The sequence below is a fragment of the Arachis stenosperma genome, chromosome 5 (genome assembly GCF_014773155.1).
Source record: "Arachis stenosperma cultivar V10309 chromosome 5, arast.V10309.gnm1.PFL2, whole genome shotgun sequence".
Lineage (NCBI taxonomy): Eukaryota > Viridiplantae > Streptophyta > Magnoliopsida > Fabales > Fabaceae > Arachis > Arachis stenosperma.
In genome coordinates, this window is record NC_080381.1 from 52133948 (window position 1) to 52140536 (window position 6589).

The following is a 6589-nucleotide window of genomic DNA, read 5'->3' on the forward strand; positions in this document are numbered from 1 at the left end:
CACTCTATTGTGAGTTTTTACTTGACGATAACCGGTGCACTTGCCGGAAGGAATTTTTGCCGATCGTGCAATTTCCTAAAATCGTAGCTATCAAGTTTATAGCACATCAAAACTTAGAGTGGCCTTAGACAGATCAGAGACTATGTTTGATAGGTTAGAGGGGCTCTGTTTTGAATTCTCTGTTTGTTGTTGAGAAGATGATGGAAAAGGCTTGTTATTGATGAGCCTGTTTCTTCCACCATTATTAAAGCCTTGTTGAGGCTTTTGTTGATCCTTCCATAAGAAATTTGGATGATTTCTCCATGATGAATTATAGGTGTTTCCATAAGGTTCACCCATGTAATTTACCTCTGCTATTGCAGGGTTCTCAGGATCATAAGCTTCTTCAAAAGCTACCTCTTTAGTACTATTGGATGCATTTTGCCATCCATTCAGACTTTGAGAAATCATGTTGACTTGCTGAGTCAACACTTTGTTCTGAGCCAATATGGCATTCAGAGCATCAATTTCAAGAACACCCTTCCTCTGAGGAGTCCCATTATTCACGAAATTCCTCTCAGAAGTGTACATGAATTGGTTATTTGCAACCATGTCAATAAGTTCTTGAGCTTCTGCAGGCGTTTTCTTTAAGTGGATGGATCCACCTGCAGAATGGTCCAATGACATTTTGGAAAACTCAGATAGACCATACTAGAATATATCTAATATGGTCCATTCTGAAAACATGTCAGAAGGACACTTTTTGGTCATCTGCTTGTATCTTTCCCAAGCTTCATAGAGGGATTCACCATCTTTTTGCTTGAAGGTCTGAACATCCACTCTAAGCTTGCTCAGCTTTTGAGGAGGAAAGAATTTATCCAAGAAGGCCGTGATCAGCTTATCCCAGGAGTCCAGGCTATCTTTAGGTTGTGAGTCCAACCATGTTCTAGCTCTGTCTCTTACAGCAAAAGGGAAAAGCATGAGCCTGTAGACTTCAGGATCTACTCCATTCGTCTTAACAGTCTCACAAATCTACAAGAACTCAGTTAAAATCTAGTAAGGATCTTCAGATGAAAGTCCATGAAACTTGCAGTTTTGTTGCATTAGAGCAACTAATTGAGGTTTTAGCTCAAAATTGTTTGCTCCAATGGCAGGAATTGAGATGCTTCTTCCATCAAACTTGGACGTGGGTTTAGTAAAATCACCAAGCATCCTCCTTGCATTATTGTTGTTGGGTTCGACTGCCATCTCCTTCTCTTGTTCAAAAGTTTCAGAAAGGTTGCCTCTGGATTGTTGTAATTTAGCTTCTCTTAGTTTTCTCTTCAGAGTCCTTTCAGGTTCTGGATCAGCTTCAACAAGAATGCCTTTTTCCTTGTTCTTGCTCATATGAAAGAGAAGAGAACAAGAAAAGAAGAGAAGAAGAATCCTCTATGTCACAGTAAAGAGGTTCCCTATTGTTAGTAGAAGAAGAAAGGGAATAAGAGTGGAGAATCCAATCACAAGGGTGAGGATAGAGGCAGTGATTAGAGATGAAGAGAGGTGAAGAGAAGTGTTAGTAAATAAATAAATAAATAGAAGAAGAGAAGAGAGGGAGAATTCGAAAATAATTTTGAAAAAGTAGTTAATGATTTTCGAAAATTAAAGATAAGATATAATTAAAATTAAAATTTAAAACAATTAAAAATTTTTTTTGAAAAAGAGATGAGATATTTTTGAAAATTAAAGAGGGAAAAGTAGTTAGGTGGTTTTGAAAAAGATAATAAACAAACAAAAAGTCAAATAGTTAGTTGAAAAAGATATTAAAATCAAATTTGAAAAGATAAGAAGATAAGAAGTTAGATAAGATATTTTGAAGTCAAATTTTTGAAAAAGATATGATATAAAGATATGATAAAAAGATAAGATAAAAAGATAAGATTTTTAAGAAAAATATATTTTGAAAAAGAAAAATTAATTTTTAAAATTAAAATTGATTACTTGACTAACAAGAAACTTAAAAGATAAGATTCTAGAATTTAAAGATTGAACCTTTCTTAACAAGAAAGTAACAAACTTCAAATTTTTGAATCAATCATATTAATTGTTAGTGTAATTTCGAAAATTATGAAATAAAGATAAAAAAAGATTTTGAAAATTAATTTAAAAGTAATTTTCGAAAATATATAAAAAAATGAAAAAGATTTGATTTTTGAAAAAGTTTTGAAAAGATAAGATTTTTAAAATTGAAATTTTGACTTGACTAACAAGAAAACAACTTATTTTAAAAATTTTTGACCAAGTCAACCCAAAATTTTGAATTTTTGAGAGAAATAAGGAAAAGATATTTTTTTATTTTTGAATTTTTGATTATGAGAGAGAAAAACATAATTATGACCCAAAACATGAAAATTTTGGATCAAAACATATGATGCATGCAAGAACACTATGAATGTCAAGATGAACACCAAGAACACTTTGAAGATCATGATGAACATCAAGAACATATTTTTAAAAAATTTTTTATGCAAAGAAAACATGCAAGACACCAAACTTAGAAATCTTTAATGCATGGACTCTAACAAACGAAAAATACATATGAAAAACAATAAACAACACAAAACAAGAAAACATCAAGATCAAACAAGAAGACTTATCAAGAACAACTTGAAGATCATGAAGAACACCATGAATGCATGAATTTTCAAAAAATACAATAAAAAATTTTTAAAGCATGCAATTGACACCAAACTTAAAAGTTGACTCAAGACTCAAACAAGAAACACAAAATATTTTTTTTTTATGATTTTATGAATTTTTTGTATTTTAATTATTTTTTTCGAAAATTATATTTTTCAAAAACGAAAATAAAGAAAAATTTTTTCGAAAGAATTTTGAAAACTTTTTTTTTGAAAAGAAAATAAAAATAAAATTACCTAATCTGAGCAACAAGATGAACCGTCAGTTGTCCAAACTCGAACAATCCCTGGCAACGGCGCCAAAAACTTGGTGGACGAAATTGTGATCATCAACAATGGCTCCAAAGACTTGGTAGCGCTCTCAAACGTGAATCACACTTAGTCACAACTCCGCAGAACTGACCAGCAAGTGCACTGGGTCGTCCAAGTAATACCTTACGTGAGTAAGGGTCGATCCCACGGAGATTGTTGGTATGAAGCAAGCTATGGTCATCTTGTAAATCTCATTTAGGCATATAATAATTGGTTATGGGAAATATAAAGAGATACTTGCTTAAATAATAAAGGATAGAAATACTTATGTAAATTAATGGTGGGAATTTCAGATAAGCGTATGGAGATGATTGTCCCTGTTGAATCTGCTTTCCTACTGCTTTCATCCAATCTTTCTTACTCCTTTCCATGGCAAGCTATATGTAGGGCATCACCGTTGTCAATGGCTACATCCCATCCTCTTCGTGAAAATGGTTCAAATGCTCTGTCACAGCACGGCTAATCATCTGTCGGTTCTCAATCAGGCTGGAATAGAATCCCGTGATTCTTTTGCGTCTATACTAACACCCAGCCTTCAGGAGTTTGAAGCTCGTCACAATTATTCAATCCCGGAATCCTACTCGGAATACCACAGACAAGGTTATACTTTCCGGATTTCCATGAATGCCGCCATCAATTCAAGCTTATACCACGAAGATTCGGATTAAGGAATCCAAGAGATATGCGCCCGGCCTAAGGTAGAACGGAAGTGGTTGTCAGTCACGCACGTTCATAGGTGAGAATGATGATGAGTGTCACGGATCATCACATTCATCAAGTTGAAGTGCAACGAATATCTTAGAATAGGAATAAGTCGAATTGAATAGAAAATAGTAGTAATTGCATTGAAACTTGAGGTACAGCAGAGCTCCACACCCTTAATCTATGGTGTGTAGAAACTCCACCGTTGAAAATTCATAAGTGAAAGGTCCAGGCATGGCCGAATGGCCAGCCCCCATGAAGGTCTAAGGACTAGGCGTCCAGAGATTGAATAATACAATCAAAGATATCTAATACAATAGTAAACTATCCTGTTTATACTAGACTAGCTACTAGGGTTTACAGGAATAAGTAATTGATGCATAAATCCACTTCCAGGGCCCACTTGGTGTATGTTTGAGCTGAGCTTGATCTATCCACGAGCTGAGACTTCTTTTGGAGTTGAACGCCAAGTTGTAACGTGTTTTGGGCGTTCAACTCCGGTTCGTGACGTGTTTCTGGCGTTTGACTCCAGACAGCAACATGGAACTGGCGTTGAGCGCCAGTTTACGTCATCTAATCACAAATAAAGTATGAACTATTATATATTTCTGGAAAGCTCTGGAAGTATACTTTCCAACGCTGTTGAGAGCGCGCCATTTGAAGTTTTGTAGCTCTACAAAATCTATTTCGAGTGCAGGGAGGTCAGATTCCAACAGCATCAGCAATCCTTTGTCAGCCTCCTATCAGAGTTTTGCTCAGGTCCCTCAATTTCAGCCAGAAAAATACCTGAAATCACAGAAAAACATACAAACTCATAGTAAAGTCCAGAAATGTGAATTTTAGCATAAAAACTAATGAAAACATCCCTAAAAGTAACTAGAACCTATTAAAAACTACCTAAAAACAATGCCAAAAAGCGTATAAATTATCCGCTCATCATTAGGCTCATTAAAGTTGAATCCTCGAGGCATAGGCACCATGGTTGGAAGAATGCTAATTTATTTGGGTCTAGGAAATTGTTTGGGTGCTCTAAGGAAAGCTCTATGTGCTTACCACCCAATTGGAATCACAATGACTAATTAGAAGACGGGTGTGAAAATAAGATATGCGATCCCGGATCACAACATGAAGATCAACTTTGGAAGCTCATATCTTGGGTAGAACTTCACCCAAGTTTAGTGAAAACGGTTGGAAATTCTGACAACCATTTGAGGAGCAAGCATCCTTGGAGATTCAAGGATGAGTACAAGTATAAGCCACCATGATGAGGATGCTCCCAAATGTCCAACTTAAGAACTTAAACTAAAAGTGCTAGGTGGGAGGTACCCTACCATGGTAAACTATTTCCACTCTCTTGTAGATATAATGAATAAGTGATTTGAGTTGCCATTGTAGGTAGTTTTCCTCTTCAATTGTTTTTTTTAATGCTTTGGTTGTTAGTTGGTTTAAATTGCACCATTATCTTGAATTGCATTTTGCTTGGAGTGCAAGTTTTCTTTGTTTGGTCTTTGAAAATTTTTCAAAAAACTAAGAAGATTTTTGTTAATTTTGTATTTTAGTTGGTTTTGAATTGTAGATAGAGTTAGGAGTATTTTAAGCTTTGCTTTGGTGTTTCTAAAAAAAACTAAATTATCCACGCGCAAGCGCACTGCATGCGTGCGCGTCGACGCGATTTGACAACTCCTGGTACTAAAACCAGGGAGTTGTGCCTGTTTTGTGCTCGTTTTGTGCCGACGGCACAACTGCAATGCACGCGTACGTGTCGATGAGCACTCGTCCCTTGTACGCATTTGTGTCGATGATGTTTTCGTGCGTTTTCCATTTTTGTCCATCCACGCGTACGCGTCGATGCGTAAACACAACCTCTATACATTTGTCCCGAGAGTTATGCGAGTGTGGCGCGAGGATTGTGTGCCTAGCACAATTTTCAATCCATGCGTACGCGTCCACGTGCACTCGCCCCCTCTGTGCATTTGTGTAGATTACGCTTCCGCATGCATTCCATTTTTGTTCACCCACGCGCACGCGTGCATTACACGTACGCGTGGATTCGAATTCACTAACACTCCATCTACGCGCAAGCCCTAGCAGTCACGTCTTTCACTCTCTTCTCCCTCAACGTTTCATTTCCATCCTCTCCCTCCAAATTCACAGAACACCATTGCCATCCCCTCGAGCTCTGCAACCACCACTGCTAACCATCACTCTTCCGGCATAAGCTCCGCCGTCGACTGCCACCCTATTTTTTTTGTCTCTCTTACCTTCTCTTTCTCTCTTTTCGTTTCTCTTCTGTCACCACCAGCACCGCCGCGTTCCTCCATTGCCGCCGGCGAGCCACATACAGCCACCACAAACTTCTTCCTTCTCCTTTCCGCGTCTTCCTTTCACCTCACCTTGACAGAAGAGAAGCTCCGCTTCTCTGCTTTGCACTTCACTGGGTCCAGCGCTGCTCTGCGACCGCCTTCTCTGCTCTGCGCTGCTCTTACTTTCCAGGTCGCCACCATCTCTAGGCGGCACTTCCTTCTCCTTTCCCTCTACCAGTATATTTCTACTTCTGCTCCCAGGTTTTCCAAGTTCTTCCCCCTGTTTCAATTATACTCTGTTTTCAATTTTCTTTTAATCAGTTTGCTCTGTTAATATTAGTTGTTCAATTTCTATTTGATTAGGTTAGTTAGAACTGCATGTGGTTAGGTAGCTAGGATGTGATTAGAGGATTTAGGCCTGATAATTGCTTTGTTTTTATTGTCTGAATTGGCTGATTTTAAAATTGCTTTGCTGTTTGATGCTGATGTCGTTGTTCTATTTTTACATGTTGTGATTTGATGCTATTTACTGGTATGCTGTTTAACTGCTGCAATGTTGATTTAAGTTGTTTTAGTTTGCTTGATGTTGCCTGAGCCATATGATTTGGTTGCTTGTTT

General features: G+C 37.3%; 1 non-coding gene across 1 annotated transcript; it reads left to right on the forward strand.

The window, feature by feature from the left end:
- Positions 1-724: 724 nt before the first annotated feature.
- LOC130984405 (small nucleolar RNA R71) lies at positions 725-828 on the forward strand. The gene has a single exon (XR_009088343.1). It is a non-coding gene; the product is annotated as a small nucleolar RNA R71 (small nucleolar RNA).
- The last annotated feature ends 5761 nt before the right edge of the window (positions 829-6589 follow it).